Source organism: Mustela lutreola, chromosome 15, assembly GCF_030435805.1.
Source record: "Mustela lutreola isolate mMusLut2 chromosome 15, mMusLut2.pri, whole genome shotgun sequence".
NCBI lineage: Eukaryota > Metazoa > Chordata > Mammalia > Carnivora > Mustelidae > Mustela > Mustela lutreola.
Genome location: NC_081304.1, coordinates 66,274,439 through 66,299,460, shown reverse-complemented (window position 1 = coordinate 66,299,460; position 25,022 = coordinate 66,274,439). Strand labels below are relative to the sequence as shown.

The 25,022-nt window shown below is 39.7% G+C and overlaps 1 non-coding gene across 1 annotated transcript; it reads left to right on the top strand.

Annotated features, from left to right (window-relative positions):
* Positions 1 to 8,034: 8,034 nt before the first annotated feature.
* On the top strand, positions 8,035 to 8,141 carry LOC131817162 (U6 spliceosomal RNA). The gene has a single exon (XR_009348370.1). It is a non-coding gene; the product is annotated as a U6 spliceosomal RNA (small nuclear RNA).
* The last annotated feature ends 16,881 nt before the right edge of the window (positions 8,142 to 25,022 follow it).

The window sequence follows — 25,022 nt, the reverse complement described above, 5'->3', positions numbered from 1 at the left end:
TACTGCACCAAGATAAAAATACAATGATTTTCAGTTGTCCCTAATGGACAGAATACCCTCCTTATGATATCATGTCTTATAGATAATTGGCTTGCTACCAATATACCCAGATGTGACTGTGGAAGAGACAGGAAAAAAATAATAATATTTATATATTCCTTGGGTTGACCCTGTTTACACAGATGCATTACTATTAGAAAAGGTTGGTTTGTGACATTGGAATGAATTTACTTAATGGGTATCTATGTAATTGGGTTGGAGGAAATTTTTAATTTCTACAAAAATTATTAGAATTCTATCTTTATTCACTTTTGTTAATTTTCACATGTTAACAAAGCCAACGTTTTTGTCTAGCAGACAAGATCTTAAATCCTAACAAAACTCAATTTTTTCCTTTTTTTAAAGTTTGAGAGCCCCATCTTCTCTCTTGCTGCTTTAAATACAACTCAAAAAAAAAAAAAAAAAAGAAGAAGCTAAATGGGGCAGTAAGACCAGACTTTTTATTTTATTTTATTTATCTTATTTTTAATTAAAAAATTAAAGATTGTATTTATTTATTTGAGAGGGAGAGCATGAGTGGGGCAGGGGGAGGTAGATGCAGAGGGAGACTGAGAAGTATACTTCCTAATGAGCAGGAAGCCCGATATGGAGCTCGATCCCAGGATCCTGACTGAGATCATGACCAGAGACATGTGCAAAATCCCTTTCTTTCTGGGAAACAATACTTTACAAGAGATGTTTGAAAAAGTACTAGGGAATCAACTTTAATCGGAGATACAAAAATTTAATTGACTTTTGTAAAGCTACAGGGATCCAAATTATGGGAATCCCAGCCCGTTTAGGTTGTGGACCACAGAGTATTCTTCTCTGTAATATTTTATTTTTTTCATGTCTACTAACTCCAGTCCAAGTTCACTGATCTCTTTTTAGATAGTGCACCCGTTTCTCCATGGGGTTGTTTCTGCGAGTTCCGAGTATGGCACATGGTGGCAAGCCCAAGTCTGCCCTTGGGACAGGAGGCCAAGGAGATGTTGTCCCCTTGGGACCAGAGGCACAGGACAGGCCTGCCTTCTGCCCAGACTCCTTCCTCAGAGGGGAGCACGCGACCCTGCCCTAGTCGTCCCCTCATATCTCCTTAGCAGCCAGGCTTCCATCTCTCTGGACAGGGAGCGGGGGACACTTGTCTGGCCACCGGACTGCTGTTCCTGCCATGGCAGGCTACCCTGCTTCCCGAGTGTTTCCCAACCCCAAGGCCAATGGCTCCTTCTCTTCTCCGGGGGTGGTATGATGCGCCTTCCCCACACGTGGCTTCTCTCTCAGGCAGAGGGGATGCTAGGGCAAAGGGTATTTCGCTCCATGCGGGTATCTTCCACCGAGCTGCGGAGACTAGCCCAGGTAAGCAGCAGCAGCATCCCCAAACCCAACTATGATTTCCCAAGGAACGCTGTGCTTTCCCAGGGGAGATGCCCAGGCAAAGAAGCTTTCGCTGTATGCGGGTTTCTCCCACTGCGCGACTGGGCTCAGGCAAGCAGCAGCAGCCCGCAGAACATTTCAGCGAATGCTGTGCTTTCGCAGAGGCTTTGGCTTGGAGCGAACAGCACTTCGCTGCTGCTTCCTCAGCAAGGCTTTAGTCGTGTCAGGGAAGAAGAGCTTCGGGAGAGCTGGTGCCTCTTGGGCCTTGCTTTCCCGGGCTCCATGTTCGCCTCCTGGGTTCACCCTGCCAGGCCGAACTAAGCAGACACAGCTACAACCCTGCAGTAGCATGCGTAGCCTAGGATGGCACTCAATGCACACTACCAACTCCCAGTGTAGACATCACTTGGCCTTTTACTCTGGCTCACAGGCGAACTCGCGGACTGGGCCAGTGTTTTCCCCACAGGAAAGGAGAGGTGACAGGATCCCTGCACACCGCCCGTGCACTGAATAGGGAGCTTTGGGGGACTGTCCCCACTCCTTTCCCTTAAACCCCGTGCCTCCTCCAAGCTTCCACATCCTGCACGAAGATGGCATCTGACTCCCCGTTATTTCAGGGAGCTGTTTTTGCGACTTCAGGGTAGGCGCCTGGTGGCTAGCGCATCTCTGCCCCAGGGACAGATGGCCAAGGAGCTGCTATCTCTTTGGGCTCAGAGGCTCAGGACAGGCATGCTTTCTACCCAGACTCCATCTTAAGAGTGGAGTACGCTCCCTGCCCTACTCATCCCCTCCTGTCTCCTTAGCACCCAGGCTTCCGTCTCTCTGCACAGGGACCAGGAGACACTTGTATTGCCACTGGCCGCTGTGCCTGCCAGGGCCGGCTCCCCTGCTTCGCAACCGTTTCCAGACCAGAAGGCCAACAGCTCCTGCTCTTCTCCCTGGGCAGCGTGCTGCACCTTCCACAGACATGCTCCTGGGGAGCCCAGTGAAAGACGTGTCCCTTTCCTTAAGGCTCTTTCCACAGGCGCAACCGCGCTTCTCTCTCAGGCAGAGGGGATGCCTAGGCAAAGAAGATTTCGCTCCATGCGGGTTTATTACACAGCGCTGTGGAGACCAGCTCAGGCAAGCAGGAGTATCCCACAGACACGAGTCTGATTTCCCAAAGAATGCTGTGCTTTCCCAGAGGAGATGCCGGACAAAGAGGCTTTCGCTCTATGCGGGTTTCTCCCATCCTGCTACGAATACTAGGCGAAGGCAAGCAGCAACAGCAGCCCACAGAACCGACTCTGATTTCCCAGCGACTGCTATGCTTTCGCATAGGTTTTCAGCTTGGCATGAACCGCACTTCACTGCTGCTTCCTCAGCAAGAATTTGGGTGTTCGCTCTGTCGCTGCAGGGAAGAAGAGCCGCGGGAGAGCTGGTGCCTCTTGGGACTTGCTTTCCCGGGCTCCAAGTTCACGCCCGGGGTTCATCTTGCTTAGCAGAACTAAGCAGACACAGTCACAACCCTGCAGCTGCGTGCGTGTCCTAGCATGGCACTCTATGCCTATTACCATCTCCTGGGTGTAGGTAAGGCTTTGCCTTTTGTCCGGTGCTCAGGCAGACTCGGGGTCTAGGCCAGTCCTTCAGCACAGGGGAGAGGAGGTGACAGGATCACTGCACATGACCCGTGCACTGGGATGGGGAACTGTGGGGGACTGTCTCCACTCCTTTCCTGGCACACGCCCTGCCACCCAATTCCCTGCCACATCTTGATGGAAGACGGCATCTGACTGCCCGTTACTCCATGGGGCTGTTTCTGCGAGTTCCGGGTATGGCACCTGGTGGCAAGCCCAAGTCTGCCCTTGGGACAGGTGGCCAAGGAGATGCTGTCCCCTTGGGACCAGAGGCACAGGACAGGCCTGCCTTCTGCCCAGACTCCTGCCTTAGAGTGGAGCACGCGACCCTGCCCTAGTCGTCCCCTCATGTCTCCTTAGCAGCCAGGCTTCCATCTCTCCGCACAGGGAGCGGGTGACACTTGTCTTGCCACCGGCTTGCTGTTCGTGCCACGGCAGGCTATCCTGCTTCCTGAGCGGTTCCCGACCCCAAGGCCAACGGCTCCTTCTCTTCTCCGGGGGCGGCGTGCTGCGCCTTCCCCACACGTGGCTTCTCTCTCAGGCAGAGGGGATGCTAGGGCAAAGGGTATTTCGCTCCATGCGGGTATCTTCCACCGAGCTGCAGAGACTAGCCCAGGCAAGCAGCAGCAGCATCCCCAAATCCAACTATGATTTCCCCAAACGCTGTGCTTTCCCAGGGGAGATGCCCAGGCAAAGAGGCTTTCGCTGTATGCGGGTTTCTCCCACCGCGAGACTGGGCTCAGGCAAGCAGCAGCAGCCCGCAGAACATTTCTCAGTGAATGCTGTGCTTTTGCAGAGGCTTTGGCTTGGAGCGAACAGCACTTCTCTGCTGTTTCCTCAGCAAGGTTTCTGTCGCTTCAGGGAAGTAGAGCTTCGGGAGAGCTGGTGCTTCTTGGGCCTTGCTTTCACGGGTGCCATGTTCGCCTCTACTTGGGCCCAGAGGCTCAGGAAAGGCATGCTTTCTGCCCGGACTCCTTCCTAAGAGCGGAGCACGCGCCCTGTCCACCTCATCCCCTCCTGTCTAAAAAAGTTTTCAAATTTATTTCTAGATAGATAGATAGATAGGTAGGTAGATGATAGTTAGACAGATATCCCAGAAGCTGCAATGCTAGGCTAAGACCAGGCTTTAAAGGGCTTTTCTATGCTCTACTAAATACTTTAAACCATTCATTATATCATAGCTCAGTGTTCAAATCTCCATTTGTTTCCTCAGTTTCCTAATATATATCTTAAGGTGACCTGATCCAGACTTTTGATCACCTTTGTCTAAATATTTCTATTTTAACAAAGTCCTTTTGAAAACTCAGAGACTATATCTTAGAAATATACTCTGTTATCTCACCAGAGTGGAAAATATACCCATTAACTAATGATATCCATGTCTACATTAGATCCATGACATTTTTAATTCTTGGGAGCTTTTGGTTAAATGAATTTTTTAAGCTTCCTTTAAATGAAGCTTTAAGCCATCGCCACATGAATAAAATTAAAGAACTAAATGAAAACAAGCCAAGTATTTACAGAGTAATAGAATGTGCAGTGGAAAGAGTACAATTCTGAAATCATAAAGCCTAAATTAGTGTGATGCATCTTTATCAGCCATGTAATCATAAACCAGTTATCTAAATGTGTTAGCCTCAGTTTTTTCACCCATGAAATGGTGATGATAAAACTTATTATGCAGAGTTGTTGTGTGGATGTAATGAAGCATGGAGCATGAGAGTCTCTTATTCCATGCTAAAATGATAGCTATTTTTATACTTATAATAATTCTAATAATAGTAATTAAATTGTTCAAAATGATAATATTCATTTATATTGAGGCATTGTATTGACTATTCATAGACACATTTACCAAAATAAATTTCATTTTACTTTACCCCCTCTGAGGATATATATTCCTTAATTCAATACGAATCTCATTATGAATAATAATTATCATAATAAATATGCTGATTTTTCTTCTATTTATTTTTAGGGAAGTGTCCTTTACTGTTGAACATAAAGAAACTTAAGCAAGTCTGTCTTATTCAAAATTTGCATGCTGCTTTCTTATGAAAATAGATTATAGAGTTGTATGAAATAAATTCATGCAGTTAAGACATTTATGTTTGGAAAACTGGGTGGCCAGTTTAGTATTTCAAAAGAAGATTTTAAATTTAAACCTTAAAACTGAGCTCTTTCAGCCTTATTTATAGACCATCCTTCATGCTTCATAAGTATTCCTTCATTGTAAACTAACTAATAGTGTTTGTCACAGTGTATATAACTAAAATGGATTTTGTATTTCATTATTTCAGAGTTAGTTGCAGTTTCTACTTCCTTAATTCCTTTTTTGAAAAATAGATTAATTCTACAAAAAGATTTTTCCAGCTTTATTGAAAAATAATTGACATATTATAATTTGTAAATTTAAGAAATGATTTCTTATAACACTGCAAACTTTTAACATTGTGTAAATTTTGTACAATTTGATAAATTGGCATACATCTGTATTGCAATATAATCTACATAAAAATGTTAATACATCTACTATCTCATATAGTTTCCACTGTTTTTTATGCATGTATTGTAAGGAATTTTAAGATCTACTCTCTTAGGAACTTTAATGTATATAGTACAGTAGAGATGAACTTCAGAGGTCTTGTGGGTTTTGTTCCAGACCGCCTCAATAAAGCGATTATCTCAATAAACTAAGTCAAATCATTATTATTATTTTTTTTTTTGGTTTTCCAGTGCAAATAAAAAATTATGTTTCCCAGTGCATATAAAAAATAAACACTATACTGTACTGTTCAAAAGCATTATGTCTTTAAGGAAAAACAATGTATATACCTTAAGTAAACTAGTTCTGAGATATCAGTGGGTCATAATTACTGATCACAGATCACCATAACAAATACAATAATAATGAAAAAACTTGAAATATTGCAAGAATTACCAACATGTGACAGAGAGACACAAAATGAACAAATGTTGTTAGAAAAATGGTGGCAGCAGACCTATTTTATACAAAATTGCTATAAACTTTCAACTTGTAAGAATGTGATATATGCAAAGTTTAATAAAGGGAAGCACAATAAAAAAGTATGTATATATTATTAACTATGATCATCATGCTGTATATTAGATCCGGAGAACTTTTTCATATTATAGTTGCAAGTTTGTACACTTTGAACACCTTATTCCACCCCAGGTTCACCTCTTGTCAACTCAACTCTAAGTTTTCATTAGTTTGCTTTTCCTTCAGATTCTGTATGTAAGGGATATCATAATACATAAATTAAAATTAAAAAAAATATATAAAATCTTTGAAATATTTCAATTAGTATAATACCTTAAAGATCCATCAATTGTGTTGTAAATGGCAGTATTTCTTAATTTTTCATGGTTAAGTAGTATTCCATAGTATATATTTACCATTACTTTTTTATTCATTCATCCATTAATGGATACTGAAGTTATTTCCATCTCTTGCTTAGAGTTAATAATTTTATAATGAACATAAGAGTGCAGATATGTCTTCGAATAGTGACTTCGTTTCCTTTAGATATATACCTAGAGGTGGGATTACTGAATCATATGGTAATTTTACTTTTAATAATATGATAGTCTCCATACTGTTTTCCATACAAATTTATATCCCTATCATAGTGCATAAGTTCCGCATTTTACCCAATATTTACCAAAATTTGTTAGTTTTAATTTTTTGGTAGTATATATTCTAATAGGTAGTAATATCTTGCTGTGTTTTTCAGAGGTAAACAACAACAACAACATAATGACTTTGCCCTGAGTTTTTACGTTGAGCACTTTTAAACGCTCCTGTTGGTCATTTATATAACTTTTTGAAAAAAAAGTCTATTGAGATACTTTTGCTATTTTTTTAATTATATATTATTTTCTCTTTGTATCTGTTGGTTATTAACCTCTTTTCAGATATAAGATTTGTAAGTATTTTTTTTCCATTCTGTGGATTGTGTTTTCATTCTTTCTCTCTCTTTTGTTTTTTTGGCAATGCAGAAACTTTAGTTTAATGTAATACCATTTATTTATTTTTGCTTCTTTTGCTTGTGTTTTTGGTCTGGTATCCAAAAAACTATTGGCAAGACCAATGTCAAGGAGAATTTTTCCTATGTTTTCCTTTAGGAAATTTAGTTTCATGCATCACATTTAAGTCTTTAATCTATTTCAAGTTAAGATTTATGAGTAATATAAGGTTCCAGTTTCATGCTGGTTTATGTGACTATTCAGTTTTAAATATCATTTATTGAACAGACTATCTTCACCCATTATATATGTTGGCCCCTGTCAAATATTAGGTGACTGTATGAAAGGATTTATTTCTGGACTCTCGATTCTGTTCTACTTGTTTATGGGTCTGTTTTTATGCCAGTATACTTTATTGTTTTGAGCATGAGGGCTTTGTAGTATAGTTTCAAATCAAGAGTGTAATTTCGCTTCTTCCTTCTTTCTCAGAACTGCTTTAATTATTTGTTGTCTTTTATGGTCTCATATAAATTTTAGGATTCTTTACTTCTGTAAAAACACAATATTGGATTTTTTAAAAGATTATTTAATTATTTATTTCACTGAGAGAGATGACAAGCAGGCAGAGAGGCAGGCAGAGAGAGAAGAGGTAGCAGCTTCCTGCTGAGCAGAGAGCCTGATGCAGGGCTCGATCCCAGGACCCTGGGATCATGACCTGAGCCGAAGGCAGTAGCTTAACCCTCTGAGCCAACCAGGCGCCCCTAACATTGGATTTTTGATACGAATTGAATTTACACAATGTTAATTCTTACCATTCATAAATATGAGCTATCTTTCCATTTGTGTCTCCTTCAATTTCTTTATCAATGTCATAGTTTATGGGGTACAGATCTTTCATCTTCTTAGTTAAATCTTTTCCTAAGTATTTTATTAGTTTTGATGCTAGTGTGAATTAGATTGTTCTCTTTATTTTTTCAGACAGTTCATCATTAGAGTGTTAAAATGCTCCTGTCTTGTGCTTACTTTGGCAGCACATATACTAAAATTGGAATGATGCAGAGAAGATTAGCTTGATCACTGAACAAGGATGACATGAAAAACTGGGAAGCATTCCATATTAAAAAAAAAAACCGAAACAAAACAAAATTCTTGTGTTTTATATATTGATCTTGTATTTGGCAGCTTTACAAAATTTGTTAATTCAAAATTTTTTGTGAATTTTTTAGGATTCTTTTACATGTAAGTTCATGTTATCCAAAAAGAGAAAATTTTACTTCTTCCTTTTTTTTTTTTTTTTTAGTCTTTTATTTCTTTGTGTTCCTTTTTTCTCTGGCTAGGACATCCAGTACTATGTCAAATGAGAGTAGTGAAAGTGGACACATTTGTCTTTTTTCTGATCTTTAAGGGGAAAACTTTCAAACTTTTTTGATTGAATATGAGATTTGCAATATGTGTTTTTTCTTTAATGGATTTTTTAAATTATTTTTTTAAATTTTTTATAAACATATAATGTGTAATTATCCCTAGGGGTACAGGTCTGTGAATCACCAGGTTTACACATTTCACAGCACTCACCATCACTCACCATAGCACCTGCCCTCCCCAATGTCCATACCCCCACCATCCTCTCCCAACACACCTCCCCCCAGCAACCCTCAGTCTGTTTTGTGAGATTCAGTCTTTTATGCTTTGTCTCCCTCCCAATCCCATCTTCTTTTATTTTTCTTTTCGTACGCCCGAAACCGCCTATGTTGCATCTCCACTTCATCATATCAGGGAGATCATATGATAGTTGTCTTTCTGAGATTGATTTATTTCGCCAAGCATAATACCCTCTAGTTCCATCCACGTCATCACAAATAGCAGGATTTCATTTCTTTTGATGGCTGCATAGTATCCCATTGTACATATATACCACATCTTTTTATTGATTCATCTGTTGAAGGACATTTAGGTTCCTTCCATAGTTTAACTATTGTGGACATTGCTGCTATAAACATTTGGGTGCATGTGCCCCTTCAGAATGCCACGTTTGTATCTTTAGGGTATATACCCAGTACTACAATCACTGGGTCATAGGCTAGTTCTATTTTCAGCTTTTTGAGGCACCTCCACGCTGTTTTCCAGAGTGGTTTCACCAGCTTGCATTCCCACGTACAGTGTAGGAGGGTTGCCCTTTCTCCACATCCTCGCCAGCATCTGTCATTGACTGACTTGTTCATTTTAGCCATTCTGAAAGGTGTGAGGTGGTATCTCATTCTGGTTTTGATTTGTATTTCCCTGATGCCGAGTGATGTGGAGCATTTTTTCATGTGTCTGTTGGCCATTTGGATGAATTCTTTGCAGAAATGTCTGTTCATGTCCTCTGCCCATTTCTTCATTGGATTATTTGTTCTTAGGGTGTTGAGTTTGATAAGCTCTTTATAGATTTTGGATAGATACTGGCCCTTTATCTGGTATGTCATTTGCAAATATCTTCTCCCAGATAACTTCTGACAGTCATCTTTTGGCTTTGTTAACTGTTTCCTTTGCTGTGCAAAAGCTTTTTGATCTGATGAAATCCCAATAGTTCATTCTTGCCCTTGCTTCCCTTGCCTTTGGTGATGTTCCTAGGCAGAAGTTGCTGCTGCTGAGGTCAAAGAGGTTGCTACCTGTTCTCTCCTCAAGGATTTTGATGGATTCCTTTCTCACATTATGCTTCTTCATCCATTTCCAGTCTATTTTCATGTATGGTGTAAGGAAATGGTCCAACTTCATGTTTCTGCATGTGGCTGTTCAATTTTCCCAACACCATTTGTTGAAGAGGCTGTCTCTTTTCCATAGGACATTCCTTCCTGCTTTGTTGAAGACTAGTTGACCATAGAGTTGAGGGTGTATTTCTGGGCTCTCTATTCTGTTCCATTGATCTATGTCTGTTTTGGGGACAGTTCCCTACTATCTTGATGATGACAACTTTGTAATAGAGCTTGAAGTCTGGAATTGTGATGCCAACAACTTTGGCTTTCTTTTTCAATATTCCTCGGGCTATTCGAGATATTTTCTGGTTCCATATATATTTTAGGATGATTTGTCCCATTTCTTTGAAAAAAACGGATGGGATTTTTGATAGGGATTGCATTAAATGTGTAGATTGCTTTAGGTAGCATAGACATTTTCACAATATTTGTTCTTCCAATACAGGAGCATGGAACATTTTTCCATTTCTTTGTGTCTTCTTCAATTTCTTTCATGAGTACTTTAGAGTTTTCTGAGTATAGATTCTTTTTCTCTTTGATTAGGTTTATTCCTAGGTATCTTAGGGTTTTGAGTGCAATTGTAAATGGGATTCACTCCTTAATTTCTATTTCTTCAGTCTTGTTGGTATAAAAAAATGCAACCAATTTCTGTTCATTGATTTATATCCTGACACTTTACAGAATTCCTATGCAATTTATAGCAGATTTGGAGTGAAGTCCTTTAAGCTTTCCACATACAGTGGCATATCGTCTGCAAACAGGGATAGTTTGACTTCTCTTTTGCCAATTTGGCAAAGTTTGGATGCCTTTAATTTCTTTTTGTTGTCTGATTGCTGAGGCTAGGACTTCTAGTACGATGTTGAATAGCAGTGGTGATAACGGACATCCCTGCCGTGTTCCTGACCTCAGCGGAAAAGTATTCAGTTTTTCTCCATTGAGAATGATATTTGCAGTGGGGTTTTCATAGATGGCTTTGATAATATTGATAATATGTGCCCTCTATCCCTACACTTTGAAGAGTTTTAATCAGGAAGGGACACTGCACATTGCCAAATGCTTTTTCAGCATCTATGGAGAGTATCATATGGTTCTTGTTCTTTCTTTTATTGATGTGTTGTATCACATTGATTGATTTGCAGATGTTAAACCAACCTTGTAGCCCTGGAATAAATCCCACTTGGTCGTGGTGAGTAATCCTTTTAATGTACTGTTGAATCTTATTGGCTAGTATTTTGGTGAGAATTTTTGCATCCGTGTTCATCAAGGATATTGGTCTGTAGTTCTCTTTTTTGATGGGATCCTTGTCTGGTTTTGGGATGAAGGTGATGCTGGCCTCAGAAAAAAAAGAGTTTGGAAGTTTTCCTTCCATTTCTCTTTTTTTGGAACAGTATCAGGAGAATAGGAATGAATTCTTCTTTAAATGTTTGGTAGGATTCCCCTGGGAAGCCATATGGCCCGGGGCTTTTGTTTGTTTGGAGATTTTTGATGACTGTTTCAATCTCCATACTGGTTATGGGTCTGTTCAGGTTTTCTATTTCTTCCTGGTTCAGTTGTGGTAGTTTATATGTCTCTAGGAATGTATCCATTTCTTCCCGATTGTTGAATTTGTTGGCGTAGAGTTGCTCATAGCATGTTCTTATAATTGTTTGTATTTCTTTGCTGTTGGTTGTGATCTCTCCTCTTTCATTCATGATTTTATTTATTTGGGTCCTTTCTCTTTCTTTATCAATCTTATTAATTCTTTCAAAGAACCAGCTCCTAGTTTCGTTGATTTGTTCTATTGTTTTTTTGTTTTGTTTTGTTTGTGTGCTTTTTTGTTCGTTTCTATTTCATTGATTTATGCTCTGATCTTTATTATTCCTCTTCTCCTGCTGGGTTTAGGCTTTCTTTGTTGTTCTTTCTCTGACCCCTTTAGGTGTAGGGTTATGTTTTGTATTTGAGATCTTTCTTGTTTCTTGAGAAAGGCTCGTACAGCTTTATATTTTCCTCTCAGAACTGCCTTTGCTGTATCCCACAGATTTTGAACACTTTTGTTTTCATTATCATTTCTTTCCATGAATTTTTTCAATTCTTCTTTAATTTCCTGGTTGACCAATTCATTTTTTAGAAGGATGCTGTTTAGTCTCCATGTATTTGTTTTCTTTCCAAATTTCCTCTTGTGATTTAGTTCTAGTTTCAGAGCATTGTGGTCTGAGAATATGCAGGGGATGATCCCAATCTTTTGATAATGGTTGAGATCTGATTTATGACCCAGGATGTGGTCTATTCTGGAGAATGTTCCATGTGCACTAGAGAAGAATGTGTATTCTGTTATTTTGGGATGGAATGTGTTGAATATACCTGTGATGTCCATCTTGTCCAGTGTGTCATTTAAGGCCTTTTTCCTTGTGGATCTGTTGCTTGGATGATCTGTCCATTTCAATGAGGGGAGTGTTAAATTCCCCTACTATTATTTTATTGTTGTCGATGTGTTTCTTTGATTTTGTTATTAATTGGTTTATATAGTTGGCTGCTCCCATGTTAAGGACATAGATATTTAAAATTGTTAGGTCTTCTTGTTGGACAGACCCTTTGAGTATGATATAGCGTCCTTCCTCATCTCTTATTATAGTCTTTGGCTTAAAATCTAATTGATCTGATATAAGGATTGCCACCCCAGCTTTCTTCTGATGTCCATTAGCATGGTAAATTGTTTTCCACCCCCTCTCTTTAAATCTGGGGGTGTCTTCGGATCTATGATGAGTTTCTTGGGCAGCATATTGACGGGTTTTGCTTTTTATCCATTATGATACCCTGTGTCTTTAGATTGGTGCATTTAGGCCATTTACATTCAGGGTAACTATTGAGAGATATGAATTTAGTGGCATTGTATTGCCTATAATGTGACTGTTACTGTATATTGTTTCTGTTCCTTTCTGATCTACTACTTCTAGGCTTTCTCTTTGCTTAGAGGACTCCTTTCAATATTTCCTGGAGAGTTGGTTTGGTGTTTGCAAATTCTTTCAGCTTTTGTTTGTCCTGGTAGCTTTTTAATCTCTCCTTCTATTTTCAATGATAGCCTAGCTGGATATAGTATTCTTGGCTGCATGTTTTTCTCCCTTAACACTCTGAATATATCATGCCAGTTCTTTCTGGCCTGCCAGGTCTCTGTGGATAAGTCTGCTGCCAGTCAAATGTTTTTACTGTTGTACAATACAGACTTCTTTTCCCAGGCTGCTTTCAGGATTTTCTCTTTGTTGTTAACAGTTGTAAATTTTACTATCAGGTTGCGGGGTGTGGACCTATTTTTATTGATTTTGAGGGTCATTCTTTGCATCTCCTGGATTTTGATGTTTGTTCCCTTTGCCATATTAGGGAAATTCTCTACAAAAATTCTCTCCAATATACCTTCTGCTCCCCTCTCTCTTTCTTCTTCTTCTGGGATCCCAATTATTCTAATGCTGTGTCGTCTTATAGTTTCACTTATCTCTCAAATTCTCTCCTCATGGCCCAGTATTTGTTTGTCTCTCTTTTGCTCAGCTTCTTTATTCTCCATAATTTGGTCTTCTATATCACTAATTCTTTTGCCTCATTTATCCTAGCAGTAAGAACTTCCATTTTTTATTGCACCTCATTAATAGCTCTTTTGATTTCAACTTGGTTAGATTTTAGTTCTTTTATTTCTCCAGAAAGGGCTTTTATCTCTCTGGAGAGGGTTTCTCTAATATCTTCCATGCCTTTTTCGAGCCCAGCTAGAACCTTGAGAGTTGTCATTCTGAACTCTAGTTCTGTCATATTACCAATGTCTGTTTTGATTAGGTCCCTTGCTTTTGGTTCTGCCTCTTGTTCTTCTTCTTGTGGTGAGTTTTTCCACCTTGTCATTTTGAGCAGATAAGAATATACAAAGGAGCAATAAAATGCTAAAAGGGTGGTTAAGACCCCAGGAAAATGTGCTTTAACCAAATCAGAAGAGACCCCTAGTTGTGGGAGAATGAAAGGGGATAAAAATGAAGTTCAAGGGGAAAATGGGTTTAAAAAAAAAAACAAGGAAAAAATATTAAAAAAGAAAAAATATATATATACTAGACTTGTGACTAGAACAGGGTCACTCACTTAATTTGGGGAGTATTTTGGTCTCTTAGAAGAAACTACCTCCCAAGATTTTAAAGGATGAAAAACATATAAGGGTAGGCACAATGAAGGGATGGAATAAACCTATAAAAATGAGGAAAAAAGGGACGCCTGGGTGGCTCAGTTGGTTCAGCAGCTACCTTCGGCTCAGGTCATGATCTCAGCATCCTGGGATCGAGTCCCACATCGGGCTCCTTGCTCGGCAGGGCGCCTGCTTCTCCCTCTGCCTCTGCCTGCCATTCTGTCTGCCTGTGCTCACTCTCTCCCACCCTCTCTCTGATAAATAAATAAAATCTTTAAAAAAATGAGAAATAAATTTAATTTCTAAAAATAAGTTGATAAAGCAAGTTGGTTGGGACAGTAAAGAAAAATAAACTGGAGAGAATCTGCTCAGTCTGGACACTAGAACTATCTTGGAGATAGATTTAGGGTATATTTTTTTCTATTAGGAGAAGTTATACCCCAAATTTTTTAAAAGAAAAAACCCTATGTGTAAAAAAATATATAGTTAGGTACAATGGAGGATAAAATATGACTATAATAATGAAGGTTCAAAATAGATGATTATTTTTTGTAAGGTATTTTAAAAATAAACTAGTTAAAAATCATTAAAAGAGGAAAGGGTAAAAGTTAAAAAAATTAGCAGAAGAAAAAAGAAAAAAAGATATAACTGCAAGACTAATGAATCATTGGGAGAAAGCCATGAATTCCTTGTTTTGCTTTCTCCTCCTCTGGAATTCCACTGTTCTCCTTACTAAGTGAAGTTGATCTTGGCTGGGTTTCTTGTTGGTCTTCTGGCAAGGGGCCTGTTGTATTGATTCTCAAGTGTCTTTGCCCGAGATGGATTTGTTCTGCCCTTACCTGGGGTAAGGCTAAGTAATCCGAGAGCTTTTGTTCCCTGAAGGCTTTCCGTAGAGTTCTGGGTGATGGAATGATAATGGCGGTCTCACAATCCTGCCCAGAGGAGTGGAGAGCTCAAGGCCCCGCTCCTCAGTGCACCCTTAGAGAAAAGTGCTTAATCACTCCCATCTTCACAGCCTCTGGCCATGCTTGAAGAAAAGCGCTCTGTCACTCGTACTTGGAGAAAAGTCCTTGGTCATTCTCATCTCCCTGGCCTCTGGCCATGCTTGGAGAAAAGAGCTCAATTACTCCCGTCTCCCTGGCCCTTGGCCGTGCTCCAAGCTCATCCTGCCTATGCCTGCTTCAAAGTAACCCTGGGTTGAGAGCTCACTCCTCAGCTTTGTCTCTGTAGCCGGCTTCCCCACTCTAATACCTGTGAGTTCTGTGACACTCAGATACCCCTGGTCCTTCTGTGACCCTGAGGGACCTGGGACTATGCTGAGCCCACTTGGGCTTCACTCTGGTTTAGCCTCTGGGGTGATATCCCTCAGTGGATCAAACTTTTAAAAAGTCCTGATTTTGTGCTCCGTTGCTCCCCCGCTTGCCAGGAGCTGCACCCCCCCCCCCGCGGTCTACCTTCCTGTTCTTCGGGTTCACTTTTCTGCCGGCTCTACCTTTCAGAAAGTGATCAATTTTCTGTTTCTAGAATTGTTGCTCTCCTTCTCTTTGATCTCCCATTGGATTTGTAGGTGTTTGCAATGGTTAGATAAGCTATCTAGCTGATCTCCTTGTACCTGATGTCGTCTCAGCCTGCTACTTCTCCGCCATCTTGAATCCTTCCACGGAATATGTGGTTTTTATTATGTTGAGGTGTATTCTTTCTGTACCCAGTTTGGTGAGTATTTTTATTATGAAAGGGTGTTAAATTTTGTCAAATGCCTTTTCTGCATATATTGAGTTGATCATATGAGTTTTTATTGATCATTCTATTAATATAATGCAACACATTTACTGATATGTGCTGGTGAATTCAGTTTTGTAGAATTTTGTAGAGAATTTTTACATTTTTATTTATCAGGAATATTATCCAGTAGTTCTTTTTGTTGCTGCTTTGTTTTTTTGTTTGTTTGTTTGTTTTTGTTTTGTTTTGTTTTGCGTTTGTAGTGCTCCTGTCTGGTTTTGATATCAAGATAATGCTGGCCTGTAAAATGTGCCTCGGAGTATTTCAACCTCTTCAACTCTTTGGGAAGGGTTTAAAAAGTATTTGTATTATTTTGCCTTAAAATATTTGGTAGAATTCACTGTGGAAATCATCTGATTCTGGACTTTTATTTGTTAGAAGGTTTTTATTACGGATTCAATCTCCTTACCACTTATTGGTCTGTTCACATTTTTTATGTCCTTATGATTCAGTCTTGATTGGTTGTATGTGCCTAGGAATTTGTCCATTTCCTCTAGGCTTTTGATTCGCTGGCATTTAACTGTCTTTTATCCTTTATATTTCTGTGGTATCTGTTATAATGTCTCCTTTTTCATTTCTGATTTTATTGAGTCCTCTCTCTTTTTTCTGAGTTAGTCTAGCTGTCTTTTTTTTAAATTTTATTTTTTATAAACATATATTTTTATCCCCAGGGGTACAGGTTGTGAATCACCAGGTTTACACACTTCACAGCACTCACCAAAGCACATACCCTCCCCAATGTCCATAATCCCACCCCCTTATCTCAAACCCCTTTCCCCCAGAAACCCTCAGTTTGTTTTGTGAGATTAAGAGTCACTTATGGTTTGTCTCCCTCCCAATCCCATCCTGTTTCATTTACTCTTCTCCTACCCACGTAAGCCCCCCTGTTGCATCACCACTTCCTCATATCAGGGAGATCATATGATAGTTGTCTTTCTCTGCTTGACTTATTTCACTAAGCATGATACGCTCTAGTTCCATCCATGTTGTCGTGAATGGCAAGAGATTTCATTTCTTTTGATGGCTGCATAGTATTCCATTGTGTATATATACCACACCTTATTGATCCATTCATCTGTTGATGGACATCTAGGTTCTTTCCATAGTTTGGCTCTTGTGGACATTGCTGCTATAAACATTCGGGTGCACGTGCCCCTTTGGATCACGACGTTAGTATCTTTAGGGTAAATACCCTGTAGTGCAATTGCTGGGTCATAGGGCAATTCTATTTTCAACATTTTGAGGAACGACCATGCTGTTTTCCAGAGAGGTTGCACCAGCTTGCATTCCCACCAATAGTGGAGGAGGGTTCCCCTTTCTCTGCATCCTCGCCAGCATCTGTCATTTCCTGACTTGTTGATTTTAGCCATTCTGACTGGTGTGAGGTGATATCTCATTGTGGTTTTGATTTGTATTTCCCTGATGCCGAGTGATATGGAGCACTTTTTCATGTGTCTGTTGGCCATCTGGATGTCTTCTTTGCAGAAATGTCTGTTCATGTCCTCTGCCCATTTCTTGATTGGATTATTTGTTCTTTGGGTGTTGAGTTTGCTAAGTTCTTTATAGATTCTGGACACTAGTCCTTTATCTGATATGTCATTTGCAAATATCTTCTCCCATTCTGTCAGTTGTCTTTTGATTTTGTTAACTGTTTCCTTTGCTGTGCAAAAGTTTTTGATCTTGATGAAATCCCAATAGTTCATTTTTGCCCTTGCTTCCCTTGCCTTTGGCGTTGTTCCTAGGAAGATGTTGCTGCGGCTGAGGTCGAAGAGGTTGCTGCCTGTGTTCTCAAGGATTTTCATGGATTCCTTTTACACACTGAGTTCCTTCACCCATTTTGAGTCTATTTTTGTGTGTGCTGTAAGGAAATGGTCCAATTTCATTTTTCTGCATGTGGCTTTCCAATTTTCCCAGCACCATTTATTGAAGAGGCAGTTTTTTTTTCCATTGGACATTCTTTCCTGCTTTGTCGAAAAGTAGAGTTGAGGGTCTATTTCTGGGCTCTCTATTCTGTTCCATTGATCTATGTGTCTGTTTATGTGCCAGTACCATGCTGTCTTGATGATGACAGCTTTGTAATAGAGCTTGAAGTCCAGAATTGTGATGCCACCAACGTTGGCTTTCTTTTTCAATATCCCTTTGGCTATTCGAGGTCTTTTCTGGTTCCATATAAATTTTAGAATTATTTGTTCCATTTCTTTGAAAAAGATGGATGGTACTTTGATAGGAATTGCATTAAATGTGTAGATTGCTTTAGGTAGCATAGACATTTTCACAATATTTATTCTTCCAATCCAGGAGCATGGAACATTTTTCCATTTCTTTGTGTCTTCCTCAATTTCTTTCATGAGCACTTTATAATTTTTTGAGTATAGATTCTGTGTCTCTTTGGTTAGGTTTATTCCTAGGTATCTTATGGTTTTGGGTGCAATTATAAATGGGATTGACTCCTTAATTTCTCTTTCTTCTGTCTTGCTGTTGGTGTAGAGAAATGCAACTGATTTCCTTGCATTGATTTTATATCTTGACTCTTTACTGAATTCCTGTATAAGTTTTAGCAGTTTTGGAGTGGAGTCTTTTGGGTTTTCCACATATAGTATCATATCATCTGCGAAGAGTGATAATTTGACTTCTTCTTTGCCAATTTGGATGTCTTTAATTTCCTTCTGTTGTCTGATTGCTGAGGCTAGGACCGCTAGTACTATGTTGAATAGCAATGGTGATAATGGACATCCCTGCCGTGTTTCTGACCTTAGCGGAAAAGCTTTCAGTTTTTCTCCATTGAGAATGATATTTACGGTGGGTTTTTCATAGATGGCTTTGATGATATTGAGGTATGTGCCCTCTATCCCTACACTTTGAAGAGTTTTGATCAGGAAGGGATGCTGTACTTTGTCAAATGCTTTTTCAGCATCTATTGAGAGTATCATATGGTTCTTGTTCTTTCTTTTATTGATGTGTTGTATCACATTGACTGATTTGCGGATGTTGAACCAACCTTGCAGCCCTGGAATAAATCCCACTTGGTCGTGGTGAAGAATCCTTTTAATGTACTGTTGAATCCTATTGGCTAGTATTTTGTTGAGTATTTTTGCATCTGTTTTCAGCAAGGATATTGGTGTATATCTCTCTTTTTTGGTGGGATCCTTGTCTGGTTTTGGGATCAAGGTGATGCTGGCCTCATAAAATGAGTTTGGAAGTTTTCCTTCCATTTCTATTTTTTGGAACAGTTTCAGGAGAATAGGAATTAGTTCTTCTTTAAATGTTTGGTAGAATTCCCCCGGGAAGCCGTCTGTCCCTGGGCTTTTGTTTGTTTGGAGATTTTTAATGACTGTTTCAATCTTCTTACTGGTTATGGGTCTGTTCAGGCTTTCTATTTCTTCCTGGTTCAGTTGTGGTAGTTTATATGTTTCTAGGAATGCATCCATTTCTTCCAGATTGTCAAATTTTTTGCCGTAGAGTTTCTCATAGTATGTTCTTATAATAGTTTGTATTTCTTTGGTGTTAGTTGTGATCTCTCCTCTTTCATTCATGATTTTATTTATTTGGGTCCTTTCTCTTTTCTTTTTGATAAGTCAGTCCAGGGGTTTATCAATTTTATTAATTCTTTCAAAGAACCAGCTCCTACTTTCGTTGATTTGTTCTATTGTTTTTATGGTTTCTATTTCATTGATTTCTGCTCTGATCTTTATGATTTCTCTTCTCCTGCTGGGCTTAGGGTTTCTTTCTTGTTCTTTCTCCAGCTCTTTTAGGTGTAGGGTTAGGTCGTGTACCTGAGACCTTTCTTGTTTCTTGAGAAAGGCTTGTACCGCTATATATTTTCCTCTCAGGACTGCCTTTGTTGTGTCCCACAGATTTTGAACCTTTGTATTTTCATTATCATTTGTTTCCATGATTTTTTTCAATTCTTCTTTAATTTCCCGGTTGACCCATTCATTCTTTAGAAGGATGCTGTTTAGTCTCCATGTATTTGGGTTCTTTTCAAACTTCCTTTTGTGGTTGAGTTCTAGCTTTAGAGCATTGTGGTCTGAAAATATGCAGGGAATGATCCCAATCTTTTGATACCGGTTGAGTCCTGATTTAGGACCAAGGATGTGATCTATTCTGGATAGCTGTGTTTTTTTTTTTTTATTTACCATTAACAAGTTTAATTTTATTTACCATTTAAAAAAAAACTTTCTAGTTTTTTAATTCTATATTTCATTTATTTCTGCCCTAATTTTTAGTTTTTTCTTTCCTTTTGCTACTTTTAAGTTTACTTTGTTCTTTTTTATTTTTTTGAACTTTTATATTAAGTTCTTTATTTGAAATCTTTTTTTATATACATTTATAGCTATAAAATTTCCTTTTATAACTGCTTTGCTGCTTCTCATAATTTTTTGGTATATATTTTTTATTTTCCTCAAGATGTATTTTTATTCCCACTTTGTCTTCTTTTTTTGATTTTTTGTTTGTTTAAAAATGTGTATGTCTGTGTATTTGTAAATTTTCCAAATTTCCTTCTGTATTGATTTCTAGTTTCATATTATTTTGGCTGGAAATATACTTGATATGCTTTCTATATTATTGATTTTGGGGGGACTCTTGTGGTTTAAAATGTGATCTATCCTAGAAAATTTTCCACATGTGTTTGAGAAGAATATTTATTATGATACTATTGGATGGAATATCCTGTAAATATGTTAGGTTCATTTGACATATTTCTTGTTTGTTTGTTTGTTTTGTTTGTTTGAGAGAGAGCAGGGCAGAGAGAATGAGCAAGGGGCAAGCGCAGAGACAGAGTGAGAAGACCCCCTCCTGAGCAGGGAGCCCAATGTGGGACTCTATCTCAGGACCCTGGGATCACGACCTGAGCCAAAGGCAAAGGCTTAACTGACTGAGCCACCCAGTTGTCCAGGCATAGTGTCTAAATTCACAATTTTCTTATTGATTTTCTGTCTGGATGATCTATCCATAGGTAAGAGTGGGGTATTATTGTCCCCAGATATTATTGTATTGCTATTTATTTCTCCTTTTTGTTTTGTTAGTATTTGTTTTATATATTTATGTGGCTCAATATTAGGTACATGATATTTACAATTACTGTATTGATGAATTGATGACACTTTTCTTATTGTATAATGACCTTCTTTGACTCCTGTGGTAATTTTTAGCTTATATAAACCCTATTTTGTCTGTTATAGTTATTGCCACCCTTGTTTTCTTTTGTTATCATTAGCTTGGAATATCGTTTTCCATACCTTTACTCTCTGCCCATGTGTGCCCTTAAAGCTAAAGTGATTCTTTTATATGCCACATATTGTTGGATCTTGTGTTTTTTGTTTGTTTTTTAATCTATTCTAGCCTTTCTATGTCTTCCAACTGATGATTCCATTCACTTATAGTTAAAGTAATTATGGATAGGTAAGGACTTAACTATTGCCTTTCATTCTTTTTATATTTCATGATTTATTTAAATTTTAGTTAGTATATAGTGTAATATTAGTTTCAGGAGTAGAATTTAGTAATTCACCATTTACATATGCTCATCAATGCTCATCACAAGTGACCTCCTAATAATTATTACTGGCTTATCCCATACCCCTGCCCATCTCCCCTCCAGAAACAGTTTGTTACTTATAGTTAAGTGTACTATGGTTTGCCTTCCCCTCCCTTTTAAAATTTTTTTTTCTTTCCCCAGTGTTTATCTGTTTTGTTTCTCTTTTGTAGATGCTCTGCTCTTTATTTCCTGTCTTGTTGTCTTTGTTTGTAATCTGATGACTTTTTGTGGCAGTATGTTTTAACTTCTTTATCAAAATCTTTTGTGAATCTACTAATTTTTTATATTTACCATTAAGCTTATATAAAATACGTTAGTTATAACATTCCATTTTATTTTGAAAACAACTGAACTTCAATAGTTTACAGAAAATTTATACTTCTCCTATAACAACAGGTTATTGATGTTTTTACATTTTAGATCATTTTTATATTGTATTTTCAATAACAAATGATTGCAGTTATAGTTATTTTTAATAGGCTTGTTTTTTTAACTTTTAATCTAGACTACTAAATGATTTATATATCACCATTACAATATTAGAGAATCTGGTTTTGACTATACATTTACCTTTCGCAATAAATAAGGAGCCATCCATGCATCCATGTTGCCATCTTGATGACATCACCATCCCCAAAGCTTCAGTAAGTGTTACTTTATCTTTTTTTTTTTAAGATTCTGTTTATTTGACAGAGAGAGAGATAGAGAGAGCTCAAGTTCGCAGAGTGGCAGGCAGAGGAAGATCGAGAGGCAGGCTTATTACCCAGCAGTGAGCCCGATGCAGGTCTTAATCCCAGGACCCTGGGATCATGACCTGAGCCAAATGCAGCTGCTTAACTGATTGAGTCACCCAGGGAGCCCTAAATTTTACTTTAGTTAATATATGACTATTTTTTATTTCTACTAATAGACATATCAATTTTATTGCTTTTAATATTAAGGTCTTCTCCTTCGCATTATCAATTTTATAAGTGTTGTTTACATTTGTGGTGGTAAGTATGTAATTCATGTATGTGGTGGTATGTACGTAATTCAAATATGAATTTTAAACTCTAGATCATATGCTCCATTGTGGCAGATATTTGTCTTATTCATCCCACCCACAAAAAATTAGTACTAAATAGGTCTTTGTTGATTGGCTGAATGAATTAAGTGTTCTGACACTAGCATAGCTGACCAAACCAGAGATAAAGGAGAAAATATAATGATTGTCAATGGGTGAACCTGAGATAAAAAGACACTTTTAGCTTCGTCAGTTTGATATACACTCCGGATAACATTCCAACTTTGCATGGATTTTTGGAAAGCAAACAACTCCTCTCCTAAATAATAAATTTATTAATTGCCTTCCTTATGAGTCCTGACAGCAGTCAGCTTTGTGGGTTTCGGATTCCATTCCAAGAGGTTGAATGTCTGTTTGATTTATGTAATAGGCAACAGTGTCATGAGGAAAGACTTGTAGGATAAAATTTCTTAAAGATGGGAACACAGATAGCTGCCTATGGACTGTGAGGTGGGTGTTAATGAAAATGCATTGAGCAGTAAGGGAAGGGCAGCTCACAACCATAGGAAAGGTGCCCTGTGTTTTTGTTTTGTTTTGTTTTGTTTTACAAACAGATACCATTTCCCCTCCCCATGGAAATTTTCAAATTTACTTTGCTCTAACAACCACAAATACTTAGGACATTAGGAACACAAGATGGGCATTAAAGGATAAAAATAAACAAAAATTTAAGTAAATGTTAAGTGTTTATCATTATTTCAGCCATGTTTTTCTATGCTTAACTGCTCAAAGAAATTACACATGTTTCTAAATATTATACCGGGCTGTTAAACTAATGCAAAGGGTTTTATGGAATTTTCTATAACACCATCTCGATTTTCTACATTGGCTGTCGCTCCTGAAAATTCTCAGTTTATAAATGTGCATATATTTACTATAATAATATTCACTGGTTATTCATCTGGTTATTTACGCTGCCACATCTTGGAGGAAGAAGGCCTCTGACTGCCTGTTTCTCCAGGGAGCTCTTTCTGTGAGTTCCGGGTATTGCGCCTGGTGGCAAACCCAAGTCTGCCCTAGGGACAGGTGTCCAAGGAGATGCTGGCCCCTTGGGACCAGAGGCACAGGACAGGCCTGCCTTCTGCCCAGACTCCTTCCTCAGAGAGGATCACGAGCGCCCTCATGGCTCCTTAGCCGCTCGTGTCTCCTCAGCCGCCAGGCTTCATTTTATCCCCACAGGGAGCGGGTGACACTTGTCTTGCCACCTGCCTGCTGTTCCTGCCATGGCAGGCTCTCCTGCTTCACCACCGTTTCCCAACAGCAAAGCCAACAGCTCCTTCACTTCTCCCAGGGCGGCGTGCGGCGTCTTATGCAGACATGCTCCTGAGGAGCGCGGTAACAGACGTGTCCCTTTCATTAAGGCTGTTTCGACAGGTGCTCTCTCAGGCAGAGGGGGATGCACGGGCAAAGAGGATTTTGCTCAATGCGGGTTTATTACACCGTGCTGTGGAGACTAGCTAAGGCAAGCAGCAGCAGCATCCCACAGACCCGACTCTGATTTCCCAAAGAATGCTGTGCTTTCCCAGAGGGGATGCTCGGGCAAAGAGGCTTTCGCTCTATGCAGGTTTCTCCCACTCTGCTGCGAATACTAGGCTAAGGCAAGGAGCAAGAGCAGCCCACAGAACCGACTCTGATTTCCCAGCGACTGATATGCTTTTGTAGTGGTTTTCAGCTTGGCGTGAAACGCACTTCGCTGCCGCTTCCTCAACAAGGCTTTGGGCGTTCGCTCGGTCCCGTCAGGGAAGAAGAGCTGTGGGAGAGCTGGTGCCTCTTGGGCTTTGTTTTCCCGGGCTCCATGTTAGCACTTCGGTTCACACTGCCTAGCTGAACTAAGACAGAGTCACAACCCTGCAGAATCGTGCGCGCCCTAGGATGGCACTCTAAGCCCACTACCATCTCCTGGCATAGGCAAAGCTTGGCTTTTTGCTCTGGCGTGCACGCAGACTCGGGGACCAAGCCAGTGCCTTCCCCACAGGAGAGGAGAGGCGTCACGATCCCTGCCCACCGCCCGCGCACTGGGATGGGGAGCTGTGGGGGACGGTCCCCAATCCTTGCCTGGACACCCCGTGCCTTCGCGAACGCTTCCACATCCTGGAGGAAGACGGAATATGACTGCCAGTTCTTTCAGGGAGCTGTTTCTGCGAGTTCAGGGTAGGCGCCTGGTGGCAAGCCCATGTCTCCACCAGAGACAGGTGGCCAAAGCTGCTGTCTCCTTGGGCCCAGAGGCTCAGGACAGGCATGCTTTCTGCCCAGACTCCTTCCTCAGAGTGGAGCCCTTTCCCCTGCCCTAATCTTCCTCTCGTGTCTCCTTAGCAGCCAGGATTCCGTCGCTCTGCAGTGACAGACGTGTCCCTTTCCTTAAGGCTCTTTCCACAGGTGTAACCATGCTTCTCTCTCAGGCAGAGGGGATGCCCAAGCAAAGAGGATTTCGCTCCATGCGGGTTTATTACACTGTGCTGTGGAGACTAGCTCAGGCAAGCAGCAGAAGCATCCCACAGACCCGACTCTGTTTTCCCAAAGAATGATGTGCTTTCCCAGAGGGGATGCCCGGGCAAAGAAGCTTTCACTCTATGAGGGTTTCTCCCGCCATGCTGCGAATACTAGGATAAGGCAAGCAGCAACAGCAGCTCACATAACCAACTCTGCTTTCCCAGTGACTGCTAAGCTTTCGCAGAGATTTTCAGCTTGGTGCGAACCGCACTTCGCTGCTGCTTCCTCAGCAAGGCTTTGGGCGTCCGCTCTGTCGCCTCAGGGA